General features: G+C 43.6%; 1 long non-coding RNA gene across 2 annotated transcripts; it reads left to right on the top strand.

The window, feature by feature from the left end:
- Nucleotides 1-238: 238 nt before the first annotated feature.
- On the top strand, nt 239-27,978 carry LOC134809088 (uncharacterized). Of its 2 annotated transcripts, XR_010153774.1 has the most exons (4): nt 239-506; nt 1,374-1,470; nt 22,165-22,223; nt 24,140-27,978. It is a non-coding gene; the product is annotated as an uncharacterized LOC134809088 (long non-coding RNA). The 2 variants fall into 2 exon arrangements; XR_010153771.1 differs by having other exon boundaries at nt 22,165-27,978.

Genomic DNA, 27,978 nt, shown 5'->3' with positions numbered 1-27,978 from the left:
ATACTGGGACTGCTGGCTTCACAGACCGAGACTTCATCCAGATAAGGAAGCCCTTGTCCCTTGTCCCACTGGTTAGCTCTAGAACATTCAGCAAGGTGATCACATTGTCACAAGACCACTTCTTTTTCATTCTGCATGAAACTGAAAATGTCAAGAAAATTTCTAAGTTTAATAGACAACATGATCATACTCCAGACTAGAAAATGAAACCAAAACCAATTGACCTAGGCAGAAAGTTAGGTTGTAACGGGTTTCCTGCAGCCAAAGAGCCATGAGTCACAGCAGCTGGCTCAAGGCTGCGAGGGGAAGTAAAACACTAAATCTAAGGACCACTCTATTCACCCTACAGTGACTGCTCTTTTTCCCTCCTGCCACGGTCCAGGGTAGGAGATACTTCTCCAGGCTCTCACTTATGGGGGCTTTCCTGCTCGCTACATCACTGAAATGGAATCTCCTAGTGGCCCTTCTCCCTCTACAGCTCTGGTGTTACACTGAAAAACTAGAAGGTCAGTCCCTTTTATATTTACCCCCATTAAGGTTGCAGGAGCCCAGCATGTCCCCATAGGCCTCCTTCTCCATTCTCCTCTTCCCCTTGTTTTGTGCCTGGTTTGTTTCCTGTCCAAATTGGGTCCTCCTTTTCTAGACCATGAGCTTGCTGAGGTCAGGGAATGAGTCTTCATATCTTTAGTACCCAGTTCAGAGCCTGCCTTTAGGGAGTGTTTACTCTAGCACTGTGGTTAGGCAAAGAGATGTGAGTTTGAGTCTTGGTTTCCTTAGTCTTTTATCACTCACTTCTCAAATTAAGCCATTTGTATCTTTTTTCTCTCTCTCTCTCTTTAGAGACAGGGTCTCACTCTGTCACCCAGGCTGGAGTGCAGTGGTGCAATCATAGCTCACTGCAGCCCTGAACTCCTGGGCTCAAGCCTTCCTCCTGCCTCAGGCTCCCAAATAGCTAAGACTACAGGTGCACATCAATGCCTCTGGATAATTTTTTTTTTTTTAATTTCTGTAGAAACAGGGTTTCACTATGTTGCCCAGTCTGGTCTCAAACTTCTGGCCTCAAGCAATCCTCCTATCTCAGCCTTCCAAAGTGCTAGGATTATAGGCATGAGCCACTACATTCAGCTACTGCTTGTATCTTCTGATTCTTGTTTTGATACCACTGACCTTAGGTAGGGTATTTTATCTTCCTGAATTTTATTTTTCTATGTGTATAAAGGAGATTAAATTATCCTTCTAATAGGCTTGTTGTGGGGATTAAGTGAAATAGTGTATACAAAGTTCTTAGCATACTTTGAAGCTATTATTTTTCTTATTATGCTAGTAAATAAAACTTTCTGGAATTAGAGACTCACATGCCTGTTTGTCTACAGTTTCAAAACAGACAAGGGAAAAAGAGAAACATCAGAAAGTCTGATTAAAGTAGAAGCATCATATTTCATATTTCTATCAACGTATCCACTGTGCTTGGTAAGTGGCAGTCTCTCGTCCTGTAAGAGACTTGGGCTTTGAAAAGGGCTTTGGATCTCAGATCTGTCGACATGGGCGTTGTCATGAACCTCAGCTTCCTCATCTCCAAAACTGCTATAGGCCAGGCAAGGTGGCTCACGCCTGTAATCCCAGCACTTTGGGAGGCCAAAGCAGTTGGATTGCTTGAACTCAGGAGTTTGAGACCAGCCAGGGCAACATAGTAAAACCCCATCTCTACCAAAAATACAAAAAAAAAAAAAAATAGCTGGGTGTGCCTGTGGACACAGCTAACTGGGAGGCAGAGGTGAGAGGATTGCTTAAGCTCGGGAGGTGGAGGCTGCAGTGAGACAAGGTCATGCTACTCCACTCCAGTGTGGGTGACAGAGCGATACACAATCTCGAAAAAAAAAATGGTATAGTAATAGCCTCTGCTTGAGGTTACTCTTTCACTGAATGATAAGTGAGCACCTACTGTGTGTCAGACATTACTCTAAGCTGTAGATACAGCCTCAAAAAAGACAAGCTAACCCCTGCTACCATGGGGCTTATATTTTAATTGGGAAAGGGGCTGGAAAAGACAGACAATAGACAAATCAATAAATTCATTAAAAAGCTAACTTCAGGAATTGATAGGTGTTATGGGGAGAATGAAAGAGGACCCTGGGATATAGAATGACTTTGTGGGGGAATCAGGTTGGGATCCCTGGGTCAGGTGGTCAGGGTGGGACTCTCAGAGAAAATGACTTTTGAATTTAAATAAGAATGAAAAGAAAAAGCCAACGGTAGGCAGACCTGGGGACAGCCAGTGCAAAGGTCAGAAGTGAGACAAGGTCATAGGGTAACGAGGGTTAAAATAAGGTGGTGCGGCCTAACTGGCCAGAACAATGCCTGACAAAGGTGCTACTTTCCCCAATATCTTCAAATCCTTAAGGATCTACTGTGTGCTGGTGTAAGATGCAGAAATCAGTAAATCATGCTACTATCTCTAAGAAACTCATGGTGTAATATAGGAGAAAAAAATACACCATCAAAATAAATGAATCAAGACCAGGCAGATGAACATAACTGAAAACAAGTGATAGCAACCTGGGAGATGACATAGACATGGATATGGATATGGATATGGATATGGAAATGGATATGGATATGGGTAGATATGGATGCAGGTACAAATGTGGATAAAGGTGGGGATGTATGTTGGGAAAGGCAGTCTCTTGCATGCCATCTTTCCACCCCTGCTTGGCCACCTAAGAATGCGCGTTGGGCCTGGAAGACTTCCTTACCAAGAAATAAAGAATCCTCAGCCTGTGCTGGACTTATCACCTTTTGTGGGAATATCTTTTTCTGTTTGTACTCTTTTGCTTTGCTTAAGGGCATGCATCATATGGCACTTAGAAACTTCGCTACTGTATCAGTCCTTTGCAGGCAGGGGATGGGCCCTTCTGCTGCAGCATAAGAGGGGTCATTCAATGGCCTGTGTCAGCTACTGGGATGGACCTGCTGTCCATGGGATACTGACACCCACTAGTGAAGCAGATCTTGCTCTGTCTCTTCTCTGTGTGAGTAAAGTCCTGTTCCATCCAGTGCTTGACTGTGTTGTGTTTTTCGTGGCAATTTCAATACCAACATGCAGTGGGCACAAGCGCTTAGACTTCTACTCCGGTTAATAGGAAACAGATACCACTTGCTTGCCAGTTGGATGTGGATATTGGATGTGGATAGATGTAGATATCAATTAAAAGAACAAATGAATACGTGATTGAATGAGTGAATACATATAAGGAGGGAGAGGGTTGGGTCAGGGTAGATGAGAAGGGGGCTGAAGGAGGCAGAGGTGGGCAGAGGTGGTGATGTAGAAGAGGTGTTCACCACTGGGAAAATTCCAACTGGGCTGGAGCAGAGGATCCTTGTATGGAAATCATGTCTGGAAACTAGCAGAAGACCAGTTATGGACAATTTTGGCTTTGCTTTGTGGGCCTATCATGCTATTTATACTTATATGATTAACAGACATTTCTATAACATACCAGACCTGACAAAGCTGCTACAATACACCTGAGTTCATATAAGTATGTATTGTTTCTCCAGTTTCCATTGGTAAAGGTGCAGTGCAGAAAATCGTTTTCTGCCCTTTCTCCGTGGCCACTTTGAGGTCAGAGATTGTGTCTTAAATTCAACAAGAACAGAACTGGGATAGTAGAATCTTGTTTTGTTGTGTTTTTGTAAAAAACATAAAAAGGCTCATTTTAGGCTTTAATAAAAGAGGGGGCCTGGAGGCATCACTGGTGATGGTAAAAAAAAAAAAAAGCCATAATTTTATGTCTTTATAAGATTTTAAAATGTTAAAATCAAATTATGAGACATAAATCAGGATGTTCAGAAAAAATCATAAGAACCCTCATGATGTTTATCAATGAATGATCCGTTTGATTCTGTGCAGCCTCATGGCCAAAACCAAGCACAGAGTTAGTCAGATCACTGATCTCCTTTACACATATGATCTTCTTGGGGGACTCTGTTTGGCAAAGGAAGCTTTGGGGAAAGCTCATATAAACCACTGAGTATAGTCGAATGATTTAGACCTGAACACTTTTTAAAGTAGGAGTTATCTGTCCACTAATAAATATTTTAGTAAAGTGTCATGGAACATGCAGTTTTTTTTTAAGGTGGACAAATAATTTTATTTTGTGCATGCAAATACACGTCAAGTACTGCAAACTTTTTCCATCAATTTTCTCTCAAACACTGAAAATCATGATGCCCTATTTTATGAACAGCCAAAGCTAGTATCTCTTCACTTCAGTGCCACAGCAAAAACATACAGAATTCACTCTTTGCTATTCACTATCATCATAACCCTCGTTGTTTCATCTCTGCCCTCCCCTCTTATACAGCCCTTATAAATTCTAGTCTTATCCCATTTAATCCTATTCCTATAGCACAAAGGCAAACATTACAATTTGGAAATTCAAATTGAAATAAATGGCATAGAATTTATTCCCATATATATCCCCCATTTCATTATACAGAATTATTTTAAGTTATAGTTAAAACTATGACTATAAACATGCAGTTTTGAGCGATATAACTTGCCAATAAATATTCCAGGTTAAATTAGTTGCCAATTATATTACTAAAGTTACCAGGAAAAGAACTTGAGCTATTGTAACGGTTATGGGCTATGAGACACTTACGTTTTTGTAGTTGCCAGCTCAAAATAAAGTTTCAGAAGTATTGATAGTAAGCCACCCTTGCTGCCAATAATTTGATAGACTATCACTTATCCATTTAAGTAATAAGTTTAGTCAGAGGGAAGATTCTTTTTTTATCATCTCTGTGGGAATGTGGGATGGGACACCTTTGTGACTTATTATACAACCACGATAGGTAGGAACCAGTGCTGGCCTTTGTAGTCTCAGGGTCTATATGAAGACAGCCTCAAAAAATGATGCTTGTTGGTGATGCCAACAGAAGGTTGCAGCTCTTCAAAAAAAAAAAAAAAAAAAGAATAGGTCTGGGCATGGTGGCTCATGCCTGTTATCCCAACACTTTGGGAGGTTGAGGAGGGAGGATTGCTTGAGCCCAAAGTTCAAGACCAGCCTGGGAAACATAGCAAGACTTTGTCTCCCCCCCCCACAAAAAAAAAAAAATAGCCTGGCATGGTGGTGTATGCCTGTGGTCCCAGCTACTCGGAAGGCTGAGGTGTGAGGATCTCTTGAGCCTTGGAGGTCAAGGCTGCAGTGAGGCATGATTGCATCACTACACTCCAGCCTGGGTAACAAGGCAAGACCCCCCTCCAAAGAAAAAATAATCAGGAAGTGAGTTTATTTTGCTTTCCCCTTGTGTAGTCAAATTGATTTGTGTTTGAGGCATGTGAAAGCTAAATGCCTGGCCCTGTATAGGTCATGAGTCATCCCTATATCCTACAGTTTAACAAAAGACAGCCCTGCCTGTTCCCTTCCCCTCCCCATGCCCACCACTGAAATCATTGTAGAGGTAGTGGTCTTCTAGTATGTGACCCTTGGGCTACAATATCAACAGGTTCTAGGCCATATTTCCTTCACATCCACGTAATGAGCCCCGAAACCCAAGTGTCCTATTTTCCTTGAGGACATCTAGACCCAAAGCATCCTCATTTTGGAAGCCCAGGGACTGTGGAGTGGGAAAATATGCCTCCATTCCTCTCCTTCACATGTGTTTTTAGGTTAAAAAAGGCAGGTGCAAATCACAACTGAATATGAAGCCTCAAAAGAGGCCAAAGCAAATCAACTTAACAAAAATAACTTCTTATCACCAAACCTGGAGAAAAACTTCAGCTGTGGCACCTCCAAGCAATGACCACGTCCCTGGCTGACTTAAAAGCCCCTTCAGGACCTCATGTTGATTGAATCCCCATGATTTAGCCTCAGGTGAGGGCTGAGTGGGCTGTTCTTGAGCCAAGTGTCTGTGGTTGTGGATAAATATATTAATATCCTAGCAACTTGCAAAAGCCAAAGTACCTTAGACAGAATTTGTCTTGCATTCTCTTAACAGGAGAGCAGGTTTGAGATGGAGATCTGAGGATATTCTGAGCCAAGCAAAGAGGTTCTTGGTAAATACACAAATTCATTTCCTTCTGGTCATGCTTGGCTGCCCCTTGCAAATTGGAGTCATTTTCTCGTGCGGCCTTCTAGTGTTCTTCTGAAATTTGAGGTTTGCTCTCTGTTTTCAAAATGTAGAAACCCATCTCAGTCATCCACCAAGCTTTCACTGAGCAACCAGATGCAGGCATTGTGCAGGGTTATGAAAGTGGAGATGTTTAAGACATGGTTTCCACCTTCAAGAAGTACACTGTCTAGTCAGGAAGACTCACTGCAACATCCAGACTCAACTTGCTACACCCCACCCTGGTGTCCTCCCACTTGCCCTTTCTTCTACCTTGATGGAATGCCCTTGGCTCTCTTCCTCTTCTCTTGGAGGCTTCTCTCCACCCCCACCCACAGCTGAGTTGCCCACACCTCTGGGATTCTCTGTACTTTGGTCACACATACATTTCACATTTTCACCGAGCATGAGATTATCTGATATCCCATTTATCACTTCTTCCAGACACATTCCTTCAGCCTGTAATGGTTCCTGGCACGTGACAGGCACACGATCATTATTGGTGGAATGAATGAGTGAATGAATTCACAAGAAACATATGGCACTCAGAAACCTCAGGACCTCAGCTTAAATTCTAGCTCCAATGCTCATGTGTTGAGTGAAACTGACTGAGTTATTTAAGCCTCCTATGACTCATTTTTTCTATTTGCAAAATGGGAATAAGGGTTGTTGTGATGATGAGCAAATTCTTGTTTACTGCTTATCAAAATGACTGCCAACTGGTAAGCGCTTCATGAAGAGTAGCCATTAAAACAGTTATCACTAACAGACATCTACTGAATCCCGACTGTGTGCCAGATAATGTGCTAGACACTGAGGCTACAAAATGAATAAAGTAAGATGTGTGCTTTCAGTGAACTCCCAGCCTGGTTGGGAAGATAGATGTTAACAGAAATTAAAAGGCTATCTTACTAAGTAAGTGGGATGTTGGGAACATGAGGTGGGGCACCTAACCCAGGCTGGACCAGATCAATGAATTCACAAGAGAAATGGTACTGGGGATCATGAGAGCTAAATGGAAAAGTCAGAGTCAGAATCTTTAAGGCCTTCCCCAAACCCTGCTCTAAATATTCCAACATGCCTAAGTGTTTTCCTTTCCTTATAAATCCCTTCCTCTAGCCATATTGCTGATTATTCTTATTCTGTGAATTACATAAGTGTATTGTTTTACAATTTACAAAAAATTTCCACACACCGTGTGTCACTGGATTCTCCCAACTTCCCTATAAGACAGATAAAGCAGATAATTTAATATTTAATTCATGGGTGAAGAAGCTGAGGCTCTGAGAAGTCACACTGCTTCTAAATGATACTAGCTAGACATAACCCCAGGGGCTGACGCTAATTCTGATGCCCTTTCAGCTCCCACAGCCTGGACACTCATAACAAGCCAGGAGCCCACCACCTCTGTTCCTTTGCCACACAGTGCCCCCTACCTGGAATGCCATCCCTCATCCCTCGTGTTTGTCTAAATCTTTCTCTTCTTTGAAGTCTCTGTTCAAACCTTAACTGCCTCCCCCTGCCATCTAGTCTCTCCCCTGTCCAGACAGCCTATAGGGGTCTCTTGAACTCCTAGAAGGCCCACTCTCTAGGCTGAAATAGGACTCTGACATCCTATGGCGGCCTGTTTATGGTTCTTTTCATGTGCCCATGTCTGCCTCCCCAACCTGGCTGTGAGCCCCTGGAGGAAGAAACTGTGTCTTACTAATCTCCATGGTTCGGATATAGGAGATACTTAGTAAGTGCCTGTTGATTAAATGAATGGTATCAAGGTTTTTGGTCAATCTTCTGTTTAGGCTGACAGAAACATACTTGTGAGAGAAGGAGACTAGCTTTTACTAGACAGTTAGGCCCTGAGTGCAGAGATGAAAGACATAGTCTCTGCATCAGGAAGCACCAAGTCTAATCAAGAGACAGCAAGTACATAGATAATAACTGTACATATTGGAAAGTTTCAAATACAGTACAAAGTACAAGGTGCAATTGGAGAACAAAGGCCATGGGGGAGGAGGGAGTAGAAGGAGGAGATGAAAGCAACAAGAGGAAAGAGGGAAAGGTGAGGTCTGAAGAAAGTCTTATAGCGTGAGTAGAAATTGACCGGGGGTACAAAGGGTGGCAGAGTACAAAGTACAAGGTGCAATTGGAGAACAAAAGCCATGGGAGAGGAGGGAGTAGAAGGAGGGGATGAAAGCAACAAGAGGAAAGAGGGAAAGGTGAGGTCTGAAGAAAGTCTTAGAGCGTGAGTAGAAATTGACCAGGAGTACAAAGGGTGGCACGATGGGATATAGAAAGGGGCTCCATGGTCTAGAAGAGTAACAGCAACAAGAAGAATAAAATAGCCCAGAGGCATGAGAGGAACTGAAATCAATATAAAACTTTCTTGGGGGATTATTTAAATACCATCCTGAAGTCCAGATAGATTCTACCTCCTGGATGGTTGGATGGACGGATGGATGGATGGATGAATGAATGGGTATTATGAACATTCATGTAACAAGAGTAAAGAGGGTATAAAGAGGACGCATAGGTAAAAGATGAGCTCTTGATTCCGAATATTAGAATTGTTGTTATTAATAGCTATGCTTTTGTGTTAACAAAAGCAATATAAGTTTATTATTAAATAACCAGGAAATAAAGGTAAGTGATTTTTAAAGTTGCTGTTAATCCCTCCATCCAGATATAACCACTATTAACATATTTATGTTGGCCTTTCCACGCTTTCTTTGGTGTCTTTCTATCTTAATCATTTGTCTGTCCATCTAACTATACATTTGTTTACATATCGATGATCTTTTTATTCATCCACCCATTCATTTATCCATCTATACTTTTCCAAAACAAACATAGGCTCATTTGGTGCTTTACATTTTGTAACCAATTTTTCTAACCAATTTATTGTAAGAATCCAGTTATTTCTACCTATTTTTAAGTCAAATGTTAATAGCCACATAATATTCCATCCTATGAAAGTACTACACTTGGTTTAATCAATCCTTTCCCCCTTTTGCAGTTATCAAACATATTTTAATGAAGATTGGTGCTCTTCTTTTGGGCCAAAGTAACAGCAAAGGGGTTACCTTTCTCTAAAGTTTATGAGGCTCTGAGTTGATTGACCAAAACTTGAACTTGATATAGGGTCATATTAATCCTCTGACATAAATCAGCTGCCTCCTGAAGTGACGTCTCTATCTCCACTGTACCTTTCCCTGGAAATGCCAGACAGGGCAGAAGGGCCTCCCCGACAGTGCAGGTAAATTAGTGCAACCATCAGCAATCACAGGTTATCTTCTGCTGATGGAGTCTGACAGCACCAGCTTTCCCACATCTTCACAGAGCTGGTGATGCAGAGCTGTCAACTAACACAGCTGCACGGAAATGCCAACGGTGGATTTATGGTGTGAGGCAGTAACTTTGTGACCCCCAGGTGGAAAAACAGATGCCTTTGAAATAAGATCAGTCAATGTGGCAAAATGGGAGAGGGAGGCACTTACCTTATAGTAAAAGAGAATCCATCCTACCACTTCCTTGAAACTTCAGATCTTCAATGGCTCCGTATTACTTACAGGAAAAGTCCTAAGCTTTTCAGTCCAGCAAAGAAGTAATGAATGTAGTGGAACAAGGACTGGCTGGAAAGCCAGAAGCTATAGATTCTAGCTGCTGTTTTGCTACCCACCAGTAGTGTGACCTGGGCAAGTCACCAGTTCTTGAGTTTATTTTCCTCCATCTCTAAAATGATCATACATAGATAATGTCAGAGTGTTTTGACAAATGAGTCAGTAAAAAGTCATGCATCATTCAAAAATCATTTACTGAGGGATTTAATGTGCTGAGGGTGGAGTTGAGCAAGATAGACCAGCCCCTGACTAGGGAACTTGCACTCTAGGAAGTAGGAGTCAGAACATAAAATAATCAGTAGACTATGGAACAGTGATCAAGTGCCGTGTTGAATACAAAGTGTTGGGGATGGTAGAGACCAACGTAGTGCCCGGGTTGGGTTGGGTGGTCAACAGATGATGACCTAGCAGCTATGGTTGGATTGAGAAGCTAAACAAGCCACAGAGAATCTGGGGAGAAAGAATTCAGGCTGAGGGATAGCATAAGGCCCCACAGGCAAAGGTGAGCTTGGTGTTCAACTAACTAAATGCATATTTACTAAGTGTCCTTCTGCTAGATTCCAGGGATTCAAGGACAAGAATACCAGAGTCTCTGCCCTCACTAAGCTTAGGGTGGCCAGGCGCAGTGGCTCACGCCTGTAATCCCAACACTTTGGGAGTCTGAGGCGGGAGGATCACTAGGTCAGGAGATCGAGACCATCCTGGCTAACAGGGTGAAACCCCGTCTCTACTAAAAATACAAAAAATTAGCCGGGTGTGGTGGCGGGTGGCTGTAGTCCCAGCTACTCAGGAGGCTGAGGCAGGAGAATGGCATGAACCCAGGAGGCGGAGCTTGCAGTGAGCGGAGATGGAGCCACTGCACTCCAGCCTGGATAACAGAGCGAGACTCCGTCTCAAAAAAAAAAAAAAAAAAAAGCTTAGGGTGAAGGAAGCAGATGATTAAACAGATAGACCTTTTGCAGTATGATGAGCACTGTGATGATGAAGCAGAAATTTGGAATGCTTCTGGGAAAATGTGACAGGAGCTTCTACCTTAGCCCAGGAAGCTCAGGGAAGCCTTCCCTGAAGAGGTGCCCTGGAAGCTGAGATCAGATCAAGCAACATCAATTTTTTTTCAAAGCCATCATGGGACTTGAGTTCTAACCTACTGATGGTCTACCTGCCCATGCACATTCTTTGGCCACACCTGGGATTCTGCTGAACCCTAAGTGACTTTGCAGAAATTCTTTACTCATTTGGAGGAAGCCCAGGGCATTGCAAGGAAAATAGATAAGGTTCATTAAAGCATTCAAAAAAATATGTTGTCATATTTATTATCACTTACTGGTGTAGTTCTCAAACTTGAGCGCACATCGCAGTCCCTGGAAGTCTTGTTGAAACACAGATTGATGGGCCTCATCCCCTGAGTTTCTGATTCAGGAAGTGTGTTAGTCCATTCCTATGCTGCTATGAAGAAATACCCAAGACGGGGTTATTCATAAAGAAAAGAGATTTAATTGACTCATAGTTCTGCATGGCTAGGGAGGCCTCAGGAAACTTACAATCACGGCGGAAGGCAACTCTTCACAGGGTGGCAGTAGAGAAAATGAGTGCAAGCAGGGGAAATGCCAGACCCTTATAAAACCATTAGATATTGTGAGATGCACTCACTATCACGAGAACAGTATGGAGAAAACCACCCCCGTGATTCAATTACTCTACCTGGTCCTGCCCTTGACACGTTGGGATTATGGAGATTACAATTCAAGGTGAGACTTGGGTGGGGACACAGAGCCAAACCATATCAGGAGGTCTGGGTAGGGCCTGAGAATTTGGTCAAGCAAGTTCTCAGGTGATGTAGATGCTGCGAGTTGGGAAACCACACTTTGAGAACCACTGACTTTGAGTGCTTGGCATTTGGGACATAGAGGTGGTTTTCTAATTCCCCTTAAAGCTGGTGGAGGGGAACAGAGAGAACAGAGCTAGGGACTGGAGCTCCCAGGCCCGTCCACTTGAGGCCCTCTCCAGCCTGGTTTCTCCTTCAGAGATTTTATAGCCAGCAGACCCCAAAGTACAACATCTAGCCTTGCTTTGGCATTTGTGTTCTAATGTGTAAATAAACTTGAAACTTTTCCTAATCTTCTGAGGAAAAAGTAGAGGGGTGTTTGCCAAGTACTGTGGTCTGAATGTTTATGTCCCCCAAAATTCATATTCTGAAATCCTGACCCCCATGGTAATGCTATTAGAAGGTGGAGCCCTCAGGACTGGGATTAGTGCCTTATAAAAGAGGGCCCAGAGAGCTAGCTAGCCCCTTGTACCATGTGAGGACACAGCTAGAAGGCTCTACATATGAATAAGAAAATAGGCTTTTGCCAGACATCAAATCTGCTGGCACCTTGATCCTAGACTTCCCAGCATCCAGAACCATGAGAAATAAATTTAGTCTATGGTGTTTGTTACAGCAGCCCAGATGGACTAAGACTCCAAGCCAAATAAACAAGCTCCAAATGCACATTCTCATCTTGTCCTCTTGGGTAGTTTTCTCTCAGTTATTTTTTTCTCAGTCAGGGAATTGCCAAAGTCCATACTGATCCCCTACTGGGTCACACTCCTCAAATACCACTCTGGTCCAATGTGGCCTCTGGACTCTGATGACATCAGGATAAACCCACACAGGTATCTTGTTGTGAACAAAACCCCAGCCTTGCAATCGCATAATTCTCAGTCTGAATTCCAGGACAACCGCTTAGCAAGGATCCTTTGTGAGAGCTACTTGAAAGCTCTTTGAGCCTTAGAATAGTGCAGGGAGGGGCAGCAATAGCTCCACAGGATTGTTGGGATAATTACAGAAGACTATGAATGTCATACCTTTGGGTATAGTAGGTGCTCGGTAGGTTAGGGATGCTTACAACAGTCTGTCATTTAAAGTGGTCCTCGACATAGAATTGCTAGCTCCAGGCCCACCACCTTCTCCCATATTTCCCCAGGCCTCAAGGGTCCTCAATGGGTGATGGTGGGGTTATCCTGCCATGCCTACTATGCTTTCTTCCAGGACACAATTGCAGGCCCTTGACATCTTTTGCCTGGGTTATTGCAACAGCCTCCAGAAGGACTCGTCTGTCTCCATGATACCCCTCCATCCTCCTCTGCATCATCACCAAGGGAATCTTTGTAAAGCAAAGGCATGATCATGCTTATCACCTGGTGGAAACCCTTCAGAGACTCTCCACTCCCCAGAGCAGGCACCACATCCTTAGAGTCTACAGAAGGCAGGAGGAAACAGAAATGAGTGCCAGGTCCATAGGTAGGCAATGGGGAGCAGTGGGGATTGCGGTGAAATGGAGCTTGGCTGTCTAAAGGCATGCAAACTCAGAATTCTGTAAAACCTTCTATGGGCCAAATAAAGTTTGTCCTGAGATTCCGTGCCTGGCCTTGAGTACCAGTGTGTGAGAGCTGGCCTGGCAAATGAGGTATAAGCTCCTTAGCCGCGCTAACCAGTTTCAGCCTCCTTCTTGCTGTGCCCCACCTCACTTAAAATTCATATAGCGACCAAACTGTCTGCAGTACCTCCACACCTGCCATGCTGGTCCTCAGCCATGTCCTTTGATCAAGTCTGGAAAGCCCTTCCCTTGCTCTTCACTTGGTGAATGAAGAAGTCCTGCTCATCCCTTTAAAACTCAGTTCAGGCAACACCTCCTCCAGGGAGCATTGTTTCGCACCTATTCCCAGTTTTTCCATATGGATATGTATCTTCTCCTCGTGTCCCAACAATATCTGTTGCCTTTCTTCATCATTATAAGTGGCAATGGCAATATAATTGTCTCTTTTGTTGCCTCTGTCTCCTCTGCTAAGGTGTAAGCACCTAATATCAGGGACCAAGTGTTAATGACCTTTGTGTCTAGCAATAATGAGGTGTTCAATGATTGTTAAACGAATGAATGGAGAGGCAGGTCCCCCTGCCACCGCGCCTCCACTCTCCCATGAGGTAGGAAGCGATCTGAACAGTGAGTGGCACAGCAGCCACCTGGGAGAGGCATAAGACTGGTCACCTCTCTCTCCCTTTCCACCACAGGAATGTGTTGAGGACAGTACAAGCAATAAGAATTGGGGAACAAGAACGCCTTTGACTTCATCTCTCAGCTGTTACAAACTGTCCCCTATTGACGGTTCAAATTTCCAAGAAAGATTCTGATCATCCAGTGAAATCACCCAGGCTCCAGTGGGGCAGTGGACCACACAAGCTCTCCCCAGCTGCCTGCCAGACTTCCATTGGCTGCTTGTAGGCAGAGGCCCTTCTTTGCTCCAATGAGGACAGGTGCATCTGCCAGAAAACATGGCACCTTCTATGGATAGAAACTCTATCTTAGTCGGTTTGGGCTGCTATGACAAAATATCATAAACTGAGAGGCTTATAAACAACAAATATTTATTTCTCTCAGTTTTGGAAGCCGGGAAACCTAAAATCAAGGTGCTGGCAGATTCAGTGTCTGGTGAGAGCCCTTTCCTCATAGATGGCACCTTCTATACATCCTCACATGGCAGAAGAGGCAAAGATGATCCCTTGGTCCTTTTGTTTTAATATAAAGATACTAATCTCATTTATGAAGACTCTGTCCTTGTGACCTAATCACTTCTAAAAGGCCCCATCTGCTAATACCATCACATTGGGGATTAGGAGTTCAACATATGAATTTTAACCAGGGGAGGACACAAACATTTATATCATAATATTCTCTAGGAAGGTCTTTGACTGGCAAGTGTTACGCAGCCTGGGTGGTGTAGGACTTAGGGCCAAGATTAGGTAAGCTGAGTGAGGGGTCTTGGGTGCAGAGTTTAAGGAGGGGTCCTCTTAGAGTCATGTAGGTGCCTCATTTGCCTCATCCTAATTTCACCCCTAACGGCTAATTTCATGCATGACTTGAAGGCAGTCACTGTCTCTCTGACCATTAGTTTCTTAACCTGTAAAATGAAGGGGTCAGAAGACTATAAGGCCTGTTAGGTTCTCTGGGTTTGAAACTGCTGCATTGTTCCATAGCTCCTGAGACACAGCTCACCCTCTCCATCCTACCCACTGGACTTTTCCCCCTTTGTCTTAGGGGGCTGCTCATCTGTGTAGTTAGTTTCCCCAGTCATGCCTGGCTTCACTGTCAAGGGCTCAGTTCACAAGCCACTTAGCAAAGGCAGTCATGAAAGAACAACATAGCGTCTGTTCTGGGCTTTCGCGGAGGACGTGCTCACATTCCTCCCCTCAAAGCAAAATTGATCGGCCATGACCTGGGGCCACACCAAAGAGAAGGAATCATTGGGGGCTGGGGTGCCATTCGGTGCCCAGATGAGGTCAGTCACCACATGGTCCTCAGTAGCCTCGAGGAATGAGAGATATTTGACTCCCCTATTAATCACCTGGAAGAGTTATGAATATCTTGGGTTAAAGTGACAGTTTGCCTCTTGACAGGAAAGGGGCCTAAGTTCTGACTCCCACTTAGAAAAAGTTCATGTAGTTTTGTTCCTCCAAGATAGAAACAGAGGACCATAGAGATGGGGAAGGGGAGAAATTGAGAAGGAGCGAGAAGGCGAGAGGGTGTTGTTTATCCAGTTCAATCTCAGATCCCACACTTGAGCCCAAGCTCAAAGGGTTCAGTCAGTCATCCTGAATATGGAGACTTCTCCAAGGGGAGCTCTTTTGATTGTTGGGTAACAAAAATTATTAGAAATATTTTATTTTTATGTATTATATCTATAAATATAAATCTATATAAATACAGATGTGATATATAATATAAATATATTAGTCAGTGTGAATGAGGAACAGGTCAATTTCTCCTCCAAGTAGTTGCCCTTAAAATCTTTGAAGACATTATCATATTCCTCCTGAATTTCTTATTCCCCATACCAAAAAAAAAAAAAAAAATCCCACAAGGTCAGGAGCTTGAGACCAGCCTGGCCAACATGGTGAAACCCTGTTTCTACTAAAGAATACACAAAAATCAGCCAGGCATGGTGGTGTGCACCTGTAATCCCAGCTACTCAGGAGGCTGAGGCAGAAGAATTGCTTGAACCTAAGAGGCGGAGGTTGCAGTGAGCCAAGATTGTGCCACTGCACTCCATCCTGGGCAACACAGTAAGACTCTGTCTCAAAAAAAAAAAAAAAGACTTGTAATATAAGGAAGGGGCCAGGTATGGTGTCTCACGCCTGTAATCCCAGCACTTTGGGAGGCCAAGGTGAGCAGCTCAGTTGAGGCCAGGAGTTCAAGATCAGCTTGGCCAACCTGGTGAAACCCTGTCTCTACTAAAAATACAAAACTTAGCTAGGTGTGGTGGTGCACACCTGTAATCCCAGCTACTTGGGAGGCTGAGGCACGAGAATTGCTTGAACCCGGAGGCAGAGGTTGCAGTGAGCCAAGATGTCACCACCACACTCCAGCCTGGGTGACAGAGCGAGACAAGTCTTCCAGGCAATCCCAACCCCTCTGTTTCACCTGGTCCCCTTCTTCTGGAATCACAGTGTATCAGTGACCTTCATACGGTGTTGGTCCAGAACCATACATGGTTATGCAAGCATGGAGAACAGAGCAATCATCTCTGCTTGCAGATGCCATTGGGTGATGAGAGAGCCAGAACAGAGTCCCATTCTGCTGATCCCCAGGCACCTGGGATGATGGAGAAAACACCAATAAGCCAGCAAGAGAAGTGACTAGCCTTCCCAACATGCAAACACTGTGTGTGGAATTTACCATGTTTGTATCATCACTCAGGGACCACAGACCATGCATCTAAACACCACCAGTATGTCCATAGACGCAGAAGCACTGACCAAATGGATGTACTATCCCCTGACTCAAACCAGTGAAAATTACATGGCCAATCTTTTAAAAAGCAAGTAGTGGGCCAGGCATGGCAGCTTACGCCTGTAATCCCAGCACTTTGGGACGCCGAAGCAGGCGGATCACGAGGTCAGAAGTTCAAGACCAGCCTGGACAACATGGTGAAACCCTGTTTCAACTAAAAATGCAAAAATTAGTCAGGTGTGGTGGTGGGTGCCTGTAATCTTAGCTACTCGGGAGGCTGAGGCAGGAGAATCGCTTGAACCTGGGAGGCGGAGCTTGCAGTGAGCCAAGATCTCACCATTGCACTCCAGCCTGGGCGACAAGAGTGAGACTCCATCTCAAAAAAGAAAAAAGAAAAAAAGCAAGTAGTTAGTAGCGTAGGGGGAAAGTCCTGGATAAGAACTCATGCCTCTTTGATTTATACCTGTGTTGCCTAAACTGTCTTCCTTTCCTTGATGACTAATATATATGTTAGCTGCTCAGCTTTTCTTTATACTACATTTTCAGGAGATGCACACTCTTCCCTCACTTCCCTTAGCCTAAAGTTCTGGAATAATTATCCCTTCATTTCATGTGATACCAGATTTTGCATACTTCTTTTAGTGATCCAATGATTCCCTCTTTAAGATATATATTAGTTCTATAAATATTACACAATATTGCTATGGAAATGGAAAAAGACTGTTCTTAACTTGTCCCAATAGTTTCAGCTCTCAAACTATTTATTTGACGTCTCCTGAACTTTTATCCTAAACCTATATCTGAAGCTTATATCCAAAATTGTCAGCTACCCCTATCCAAAGGGACCTCTCCCTTGGGGATCCCACAGGTACCTGAAATTCATCATCTCCCCTCCCCTATCCATTCCTCGAATTATTTGCCACAATCAATGGTCTTACGACCACTGCTGATCATAGCACTGGACAGTTGAAGGAGAAAATTCACATTCCTTGAGCATCTACCATGAAGGTTAACAACCTGCAGTGAAAATATCATCCTTAGTTCACAAATAAGAAAACAGGGGCAGATTCTGTCATGCCCCACATCTAATTCTCCAACAAATGCAGTGGGAACTCATACAACTCAATAGCAAAAATACAAATAAACTGATAAAAAAACAAACAAAAACCTAATAGAGATTTTTCCAAAGAAGATCTACAGATGTACAACAGGTGTATAAAGGTGCTCAACATAACTAATTATAAGGGAAATACAAATCAAAACCACAATGGAACATTAACTGGAATTTGTTAGGATGGCAATTATAAAAAAAGACAAGAGTTAACAAGTGTTGTTGGCAAGATTGTGGAGAAAAGGGAACCCTTGTATATTGTTGATGGGAATGCAAATTGGTATAGCCACTATAGAAAACAGTATAGAGGTTCCTCAAAAAATTAAAAATAGAATTAGCATATGATGCAGCCATCTCATTCTAGGTATATATCTAAAGGAAATAAAATCACTATCTCAAAGAGGTATCTGCACTTCCACATTCATTCCAGCATTATTCACAAGAGCCAAGATACGGAAACAACCTTAATGTCTGTCAATAGATGATGGATTAAAAAAAGACATGCTATACAAATTTATACAATGCGATGTTACTAAGCCATAGAAAGAAGGAAATCCTGCTATTTGTGACAACATGGATAAATGTTGAGGATAATATGCTAAGTGAAATGAATCAAACACATAAAGACAGATATTATGTGTTCTCACTTATATGTGGAATCTAAAAAATTGACCTCTTAGATGTAGTGAGAAGAATGATCACTGCCAAGGCCTGAAGGGCGTGAGGGAAATAGGGAGACATTTGTCAAAAGGTACAAACGTTTAGTTATAAGATGAATACGTTCTGGGGATCTCATGAATACCACAGTGACTACAGTTGATGATACTGCATTGCATACTTGAAATTTGCTAAGAGGATAGATCTGAGGTATTCTCACCACACACACACACACAAACAGTAACTACGTGAAGTGATGGATATGTTAATTACCTTGATTGTAATAATCATTTCATGATATATATTAATACATACATCACATCATCACTGTGTACACCTTAGATTTATACGATTTTTATTTGTCAAACATACCTCAATAAAACTGGGGAAAAATACAAACAGAAAACCAAATGCAATGAACTCCACTTTCCAAGTGCATCTAGAATTTGTGTGCATCTTCATTTCCAGCATAGCCACCTTGGTTCTGGCACCGTCACCTCTTGCTGCAGTCATTGCAATCACTCTCCCACAGCTTTGTCTGCTCCCATCATTGTTCCTCTAAAAGCTCAACTTTGCAGAGCCCCAGAGAGAAGTTTTCAGGGGATTTAAATCAACTCTGAACTGGATTTCCATCTTATTTAAAGCAATGTCCTTTCCACCGGACTCAAGGCCCTGCATGATCTGCCTCTAGTTGTCTTGGAGCTCATCTCCAATTGCTCCTTCTCCTGCCTCCTGGTGCTGCCTCAGACTCTCCAAAGTGCTCTTGCCTAAGGGCACTTGTACCTTGCTTCTCTTCTTCACCTGGAACACACTTCCCTCAGACAGCCACATGGCTTGCTCCCTCATTTAATCCCCCTGCTCAAACTGTGGTCATTCCCCTGACCACACTCTACATAAATTGTCTATCCTCTCCTTTCCTTCCCTCCTCATCTCCCCACTGAATTTTCCTCCATGACACATCAACAGCTGACATATGTAGTACATTTTTGTTTGTTGTTCAGCTCCCCTCATCAGAATGTAAACCTCATAAGCTTATAGTCTAGTGAAAAAAACTGTTTCATGTGACAACTAGTAGGTGCTCAATAAATAGTCAATGAATGAATGCATAGGAGGCAACTGGAAAAGCAGGGAGTGTCCAAAATAGTATGGGATTCAGAGACAATTTCCAATAACAATTATTGGAGGGAAATTCAACTTGGAAGGCAGCACTAATTTGTAGAACAAGGAAGGGAGTCATGAGGACTGACTTCAACTGCTTGAAGAGCTGACATACAGAGTAGGAGCAGACTCACTCTGCATTTTTCATAAAGTAAAACTCCTAAGTAGTTTTCCAGGCCAACAAAGTGGGTGTGGCAGGCATTCAAGACACAGAGAATCATATGAGCCCTGTGTCGAGGCTGAGATTTGGAAAGACGTGGCTTGTATGTTAAATACCAAATTAGTCATATGCAGCTGGAGGGGAGTGGTGGTCCATGAGGTCAGAAAGATAAACTGGATGGGCTTTTATTGCATTCATTTATTAATTCATGAGAGTATCAAATGCTCTACATTTAATTAGCACATATTATCTCCCAGGCTCTGTGCTAGGTCCTGGGGATATAAAGCCTGTAATTTAGAAATCCTGTTATTGAAAGATAAGAATGAACATTTGTCAAGGCCTTAAAGGTCTCTGTATATAATAGGTACTCAAAAAAAAAAAAACTGGATCCCTGAATGCTGGTGTCTGAGTCCATTTGGCTACTATAATAAAATACCTTAGACTAGGTAATTTATAAACAATAGAAATTCATTACTCACAGTTCTAGCAAATGGAAAGTCCCAGATCACAGACTTTATAAAGGTGTCAGCAATTCAATGTCTGGTGAGAGCTCTCCACTTCATAGATTCATAGGGAGCTTCATAGTGCTCTCTACTTCATAGATTCATAGGGAGCTTCATAGCGCTCTCTACTTCATAGATTCATAGGGAGCTTCATAGCGCTCTCTACTTCACAGATTCATAGGGAGCTTCATAGCGCTCTCTACTTCATAGATTGCACCCTCTTACTGGGTCATCACATGGTGGTGGAAAACAAGCCTCTTTCTATGAGGCCATTAATCCCATTGATGAGAGCAGAGTCGTCATGACCCTATCACCTCCCAAAGGCCCTGCATCTTAATACTATCACCTTAGGAGTTAAGTTTCAACCTATGAATTTTTGGGGTGGAGGGCACACCAACATTCGAAGTATAGCAGGAGGCTATGTTTTTCTAGTTAATAATCATATTAATCCTATGAGGCGAATATAATTATGCCTGTTTTAGAGGTAAGGAAACTAAGATTTAGTTTCCTGACTTCATATAACTCATATGATTCTGGGCCATGCTATAAATCTAGCTCTGTCTCACATCAAAGTTTTTGGGTTTTTCCCCGCCCCACTATGTCCTCTTGTCTCCTCAAAACAGCTCAAACTCTTAGAAATAACTTCCTAGACCAGAGAAGTAAAAACAGGAGGGATGGATCCACTCTACTCATACAGGAAGGTTTTGAGTGGGGGCCTTAAAGGATGAGTCTCTTTAATCTCCCTGGCCCAGTAGTTACCAGAATTGCCTTGCTATCAATCCCTGGGGAGCAATAGGCACTGTTGTTAAGTGTGCCAGCCTTGGGTTGCACAGTCTGGAATTTGAATACGAGTTTTCCCCTTGATTAGCTATATGACCCTGGGCATATCACTTAATCTTGTTAAACCTCAATCTTCTCATTCTTAAAATGAGGACTAAAAATTATACCTCTGGGGTGCCCCTGTGGCTCACATTTGTAATTTGAGCACTTTGGGAGGCCAAGACAGGAGGATTGCTTGAGCCCAGGAATTCAAGGCTACTGTGAGCCATTACTGCACTCTAGCCTGGGCAACAGAGCAAGACTCTATCTCAAAAAAAAAAAAAATTACACCTCTAATAGAAGATCACTATGAAATTAAATTGGATAAATCATGCAGAATATTTAGCAAAATTTCTGGCACAAAATAAATGATCAATGACTCTTAGCCATGGGATGAAGAAGATAATGGTGATGAGGATATTCTGGCTCCAGGTGACAAAGTCAAGGACATATCTGGCTGATAAAGTCAGTTTAGCAGCTTCCATTAAGAAGTTATTCAGAAAAAAAGCTGGGACCCTGTCCTTTACAATCCCACAGTGAAATGTACTGTACTTAAGGAAGGGCAAGGAGGAAGGAGAAGTTCCTATCCACACCACAAAGCGAAAAAACCCAAGAAGAGTTTGGTTTTGCTCTGTTCTCAGTCCTTTTTAACTGAGTTTTCCTTTTTAAAAAAATACTATGGCCTTTGCCTGAGGCCTAATCAGGATGCCTATAAATGTGCATATTTATGGATGTTAATATAATACACCTTATAAAGTTCCCTTTGCTTTCAGATGCTGGTCTGCATTTTGTGCATGTCTCAGCTATGTGCTGGGTGGCTGCTACAATATTTCTGCTGAGGCAGGCAGAGTACACCCACCCAAATGCATTTCATCTAAATGTAGTTTGGTCTGGGACATCTTGGTAATCAGGGAAGACAAAGCAGATTCAAATCATGTGAGAGGCCACTTTCCCAGCGAGCTCAAACATGCTCTGCTGATAGAAACCACTCCACACAGGGCATGGGGGTGTGACTTTGTGGGGAAGAGGGGGAGGTGGAAGGATTGGGGTCACGTTGTGACAAGGAGGTGAAGGTTTGTTCCAGCCAAGGGGTCTGTCTGGGATGCCAGCCACGAGGAAAGCAAGCTTCAGCACAGATGTCTGTGATGTGGAGTAACCCCACGTATATTTCAAAACGGATTTCCTGGGGGAAATTTTTTGGGAATTCACAATATGTTGTTAAAACCAGGCAATCCTTTGAGGTTTGTTATTCTTCTTCTAGGACTCTGTAATAGTCACCGGCAGGAAAACCCAAGGGAATGACTACTATGACATCTGATGGTGAGACGGCGGCGTTGGTTGAGGGGAGTGAATGGGTTATATCTATTGAAAATCTACTATGGGTTTTTCTTCTTTTTTCTCTGATTATCACAGAAGAGGTTACTAAGTTTCAGAAAGAGGCAGGAATTAGTGCTTGGAGACCCAAACATCCTAGAAGGACCCTGGAGATCCTTTGTGAAGTTGAGAAGGAGGGAGATTATTGTTTAAGGTAGCTTCTGAGTTGTGCGCCAGGCATTGGAAACTAAGCCAAGGACACAGCCAGCCAGTGAGCAAGGCCTGCTCCAGATCATTCCGGGGAGTTCTGCTCTAGTTTAGAGGGTTGTTCCAGGTTCCCTCAGTGGTGATTTTGGAGGCTTCAAAGGACTTCCCAGTAGAGATGAGCAAAGAGAGGTCATCCCCATTCCCTTGAAACTGATTCAGCCACGCCTTTCATGTCAACCTTCTGCACCAGTTGAGCAAAGCAGTAATCACACCCATTCAAGTCTTCTAAAGGGAAAGAAATCACCATCACTTGTCCTTATTCTGTTGCACTGGAAATAGATTTGTCAGATAAAATATAGGATACCCAGTTAAATTTGAATTTCAGATAAATGATAAAACTTTTTTGGAATAAGTATGTCCCACATGTTGCATGGGACACACAAACTTGATCTGAAATTCAAATGTGACCAGATGTCCTGTACTTTTATTTGCCAAATCTGACAATTCCTTCCACAAGTCACTAGAAACATCTCATAATTGTGCCCCCCTGCAGGTGGTAGGAGGTACCATGTCATAGCACAACCTGCAAAAAGTGGTTAATGATAGAACATGGCACTGAGGGGTAGTGAGCCTCTTGTCACAGAGAGCTTACCTGGCTGTTTTCATACCTTCCCTGCACTTTTAATCCCTCACTCCTCAGCTCCTAGGTATAAGGAGCATGAACCCTGAGGGAGGTTGCTTGGATATGAATGCTGGTTAGCTGATGGCCTTACATTAAGTAATATAACCTCTCTGTGTTTTCTAGTTTGCTCATCTGTAAAATGGGGGCAAGAGTAGCAATTACCTTGTAAAGTTGTTCTGAAGCTTCAAAGTGCTTAGTTCAGTGCTTGGCCCATGGGGAAGGAAGAAAAGATATTAATTATTACTGTTATTATTCCCTGGTACCTACATACAAAAGGAGTTGGGCTATTGAGAATCATGTGATCATGTCAAAGCTGGGGCAGAATTTAAGGTCTCAGAAGCCATTGCTGAACCACTGCCACTCAGAGAAGAAAAATATTTTGGGAGCATTTAGAGGAACTCTCTTGTTTTAGAAATGAAAACTCAGGCCAGAAAGGCCAAATGGTTCGTTCCAAACTTCACAGGTGGTTGAGAATAAGATCTTGGGGTAGAACGGCAGATACAGATAAAATAACCCAAAGGAATGGTGGAGAGCCTTTTGCTAGGACTCAGTAATTTAAATCACAGAATTACAGGATTTTAGAGCTACCAGAAGTAGGCAAGAGAGAATTTGCCCCAGGGCCGGCCTAAAGCAAGACACAGACATAGGAGTCAAATGTTATTGGGGTTCTAGTCCCAGTTCTGCCCTGGTGTTTCTTACACATCTTTTGGCAAGTCCTTACCTTCCCTAGCCTTCAGTTTCCCATCTGTACAACGGAGATAATCATCTGAGCTCTGTCTGCTTCCTCTGGCTATTGCGAAAGCTTTGGAAGGAATGACACCTCGGCTGCCTCCCAGGAACTAACCATCCCACTCTGCCCTTGTGGCCTCTCCCCAGCTTGTCAGATTGCTGCCTTCCTTCACGTCCTTGGCTTCCAGCCCTCACAGGCATGGGATATCTGGGCCCCAACTGACTGATGACCAGCAGATTCCAGTATGTGGGGTGAGGGTGGGGAAGGTTCATTCTTGCTTGACTGGCCTGCATTGCCCATCAGCCTAGATTCAAGCCACGCAAAGAAGGCCTCTGAGCTCAGCTCTCAACTGATGCTTTTTGAATTGAGCAGAGTGACCTTGCTGAAAAGTAAGTCTGATCATGACACTCACCAACTTAACCCTTGCCTACAGGTGTTAACCTGGTCCCCCATCTGCGTTACCACTTATTATCTCTCACTCAGACTATTAGACCTCAGCTTTTCTGTGCCCACTACCCCTGCTCAAATCCATTATTTGCATAGTCACCAAGAGAGCCGTCTAAAATAAAAATCCAATGAGACTGCCTCCCCTCTTAAAACCCATTATTCACTGCAGGGATTCTTTTCTTGTGTTTTCTTTTTTGAAACAGAGTCTCATGGTGTTGCCCAGGCTGAATACAATCGTGCAATCATGACTCTCTGCAGCCTTGACATCCTGGGCTCTTCAAGCAATCCTCCTGCCTCAGCCTCCCAAATAGCTGAGACTACAGGCACCCACCACCACATCACACTCTACAAAAAATTTCTGTTTTTTTGTAGAAATGGGGTCTTGCTATATTGCCCAGGGTGGTCTCAAACTCCTGGCTTCAAGTAATCCTCCTGCCTTGGCCTCCCAAGGTGCTGGGATTACAGGTGTGAGCCACCACACCTGACCAACTGCAGGGATTCTTTATTTGAAGATCATGGATAGGTTTCAGGAAATATGTGAACACCCTGAAATGTATACCCTAGTTCTGTTTGTGTAAGTATTAACTTTGATCAGATTTTCAGAGAGGTCTGTGACCAACCTGCTGCACTAAAAAATGTTTACAAACCACTGCTCCACAGGATAAAGTTCAAACCTCTCAGTCTAAAGGAAATGCAAAGCCATTCATGACACAGTTTTTACATACACCATCTTCATTTTGGATTTCTCAGCCCCAATTGCTCAAACATATCTTGCCATTTCTTATCTCCTTGCCTTTGCTCAAGCTGTGTCCTCTGTCTTGAAGATCCCCTTTTTCTCATTCTTTCCAGGGACCTCCCTCCCTTGGTTAAGTCCCAGTTAACTAGTATAACTTCATTCAAGAGTTTCTTCTTCCAGGAGCTTCCCAATATGATTTGGCTGTGGGCCCCACCCAAATCTCATGTTGAATTGTGATCCCCAGAGTTGGAGGTAGACGTGGTGGGAGATGGTTGGATCATGGGGGTGGTTTCTAATGGTTTAACACTGTCTCCTAGTGTTGTTTTGTGACAGAGTTCTCACAAGATCTGGTTGTTTGAAAGTGTGTAACACCTCCTACTTCGTGCACTTTCTCTTTTTCCTGCTCCACCATGTGAAGATGTGCCTGCTTCTCCTTCACCTTCTGCCATAATTGAATGTTTCCTGAGGCCTCCCCAGCCATGCTTCCTGTATAGCCTGCAGAACGGTGAGCCAATTAAACCTATTTTCTTTATAAATTACCCAGTCTCAAGTATTTCTTTATAGCAATGTGAGAATGAACTAATACACTTCCTCTGACCCTCTCCTCCACACCCATGCTGGGGAGATGTTCTTCCCTGGGATCCCACAATGGACATCCATCTGGCTCTCTAGAATTGCACTGTTCACGTAGTGCTCACAGAGATGAAAGCTCTTTGAGAACAAGACCACACATTATCGCTTTCTTCCTCTCCTTTTCTCAAGCAGTGGTTCTTGGGGACTGCAGCATCTCACCTTCATAGAAACTCAACACTCAGACCTCACCCCAGACCTACTGAAACAGAAACTCTGAGGTTGGGGCCAGTGAGCTGTGCTTTAACAAGCCCTGCAGGTGATCCTGATGCCCGCTGAAGCCTGGGAACCATAGTCCTGAAAAAACGTCCCTGGCTCTTGTCTGTTCTGTTGTGATAGCTCCTAACTGGGCTTCCTGCTTCCTCCTCTGTCACCTTCCAATCTATTCTTCATCCTAGAGCCAGAATTATCTTTCTACAACATGGAAGGAAGGGCCCTCCTCAAGAGCCTTCAGTGGCTTCCATTTGCACCTATAATTAAATCCTGATCCCTCACCATGACCTACAGGACCCTGTGTGACTTGGCCCTGCATCTCTCCTATGCTGACCCCCTACCACCAGGCACGATGGTCTGCTTTCAGCTTCTCAGGTCAACCATCCCTTCTTGCCTCAGGCCATGTGCTGGGATGGGGAGAGGAATATGGGTGAGTCATCTTCTCCATCCTTGAGGAGGTATAGTCAACTAGGGGAGACAGATATGGACACAAATAGACATGCAGTTCATAGAAAGCAAAGTAGCAGGGCTGTGCATATGGTACAGAAGCAGCAAAGACTCATTCTGTTTAGGGACTTTTGTTTTGCAGTGATTTCCAACTCTGCTTCTAAAGTTTGAAGGTGTAGTTTTTCTTATTCGAACATTCCAATACTAGGCATTCCATTGCCCTGAGCCTCAGTCCTGCTACTGCCATTCAGAAGCTATGCCCACCATGCAGTGGCATTGGAGGGAGTACACGAGGATATACATCAAACGTGCCAAGCGGAGGGCAGGGTCTCTGCAGGGATCAGGGACTCCCATGTTTCTGGAGCAGATTCAAGTTTTGATGTTGTGGGGACTTACCCTTCCTGAGCTTCAGTGGGAAACTAAGTATCCCCTGAAAAAACTGAGGTGTTAAGGAGGAGGCTTGAGGTTGGGCCTACAGCAAAAGAAAAGTTCCCCTCCACTTTAAGAAATCTCCCTCCTGTGGGTGTGGTAGTGAATGTGAAAGTAGAATCTGCCTCCTGGCCCCTGCACTTACCAGAAGGGGCAGTGGTACTTGCAAAGGAGTTACAGAAAGAGCAGCAGCTGAACAGGAACTGGGGCCACCGGTTCTGGGAAGCTGGGGCTTTGGGGGCAGCACCTGGCAGACCCCAGTGTTTACAAACTTCAGGAGCACCTGAACCCCAGCCTGTGTTAGGCACAGAGCAAATTGTGGTGAGCTACTGGCACAAGTCCTCTGGAGCCAGAAAGTCAGACAGAAAGCCAGGATAACTCCTCTAGGGCCCAGGGCTCACAGTTCCCTGGACAAACAGCCTCACTGTGGCCTCTGGGAAAAGGTGGGAGGCAGAGCAGGCTGGTGGGTTAGATATTCATTCATTCATTCCCAATTTCCTCATCTGTGAAATGGGGAAAGAAATTCCTTCCATGTCTACTTGGATTGTATATAATGGGGAAGGGTAGAGAACGGGTTGCTATGGAGACCAAATGAGATAATACATTCAGTTATTCATTTAATATACACTAAGCACCTGCTACGATAAAAATAATAATGGGCACTTATTGAGTACCTAGTGTACGCCAGGCACTATGCTAACTACTTTAATCCTCACAATCATCCTCCAAGGTAGCTGCCCTGATTTCCATTTACAGATGAGGAAACTGAGGCTCAGAGAGATGACTTGCCCAGATCACACAGCTAGTCAGTGGTGGATCTGGGATTTGAGAGCCACAGTGTTAAATGGGGCTCAAGTCTCAGCTCCTGCACTAGAGTCAGGGATCTGCAAGGTCAGGAATTATCATTTACCAATCTCTGAATCTTCAGTGCTTAGGCCATGGCCTAGCACATACTAGCTGCTCACTAAATGTGGGTAGGCCTCTTGCATATCTACAAGACAAGGTGAGATGAAGCAGTCTGGTGGGGAAGTCAGGGAAGCAAACCAGCAGCAGGTGATGTAACAGGATCTATAGCAGATGTGCCTTCAGAGAGCTCCCTGAGGTTTGTGCTGGGTCACACTGTGTACCAATCAGGGTCCCAACAGTCTGACAGCTCCCAGGAAATAGCAGATTTCAAGGAAGGATTATATGCAAAGGTGCAGATATAGAAGAATCACAAAAGAGAGAGTAGGCACTTAAT

This window comes from Pan troglodytes, chromosome 1, assembly GCF_028858775.2.
Source record: "Pan troglodytes isolate AG18354 chromosome 1, NHGRI_mPanTro3-v2.0_pri, whole genome shotgun sequence".
NCBI lineage: Eukaryota > Metazoa > Chordata > Mammalia > Primates > Hominidae > Pan > Pan troglodytes.
The sequence above is the reverse complement of the archived record's forward strand: the minus strand, read 5'-3'. Positions and strand labels throughout refer to the sequence as shown.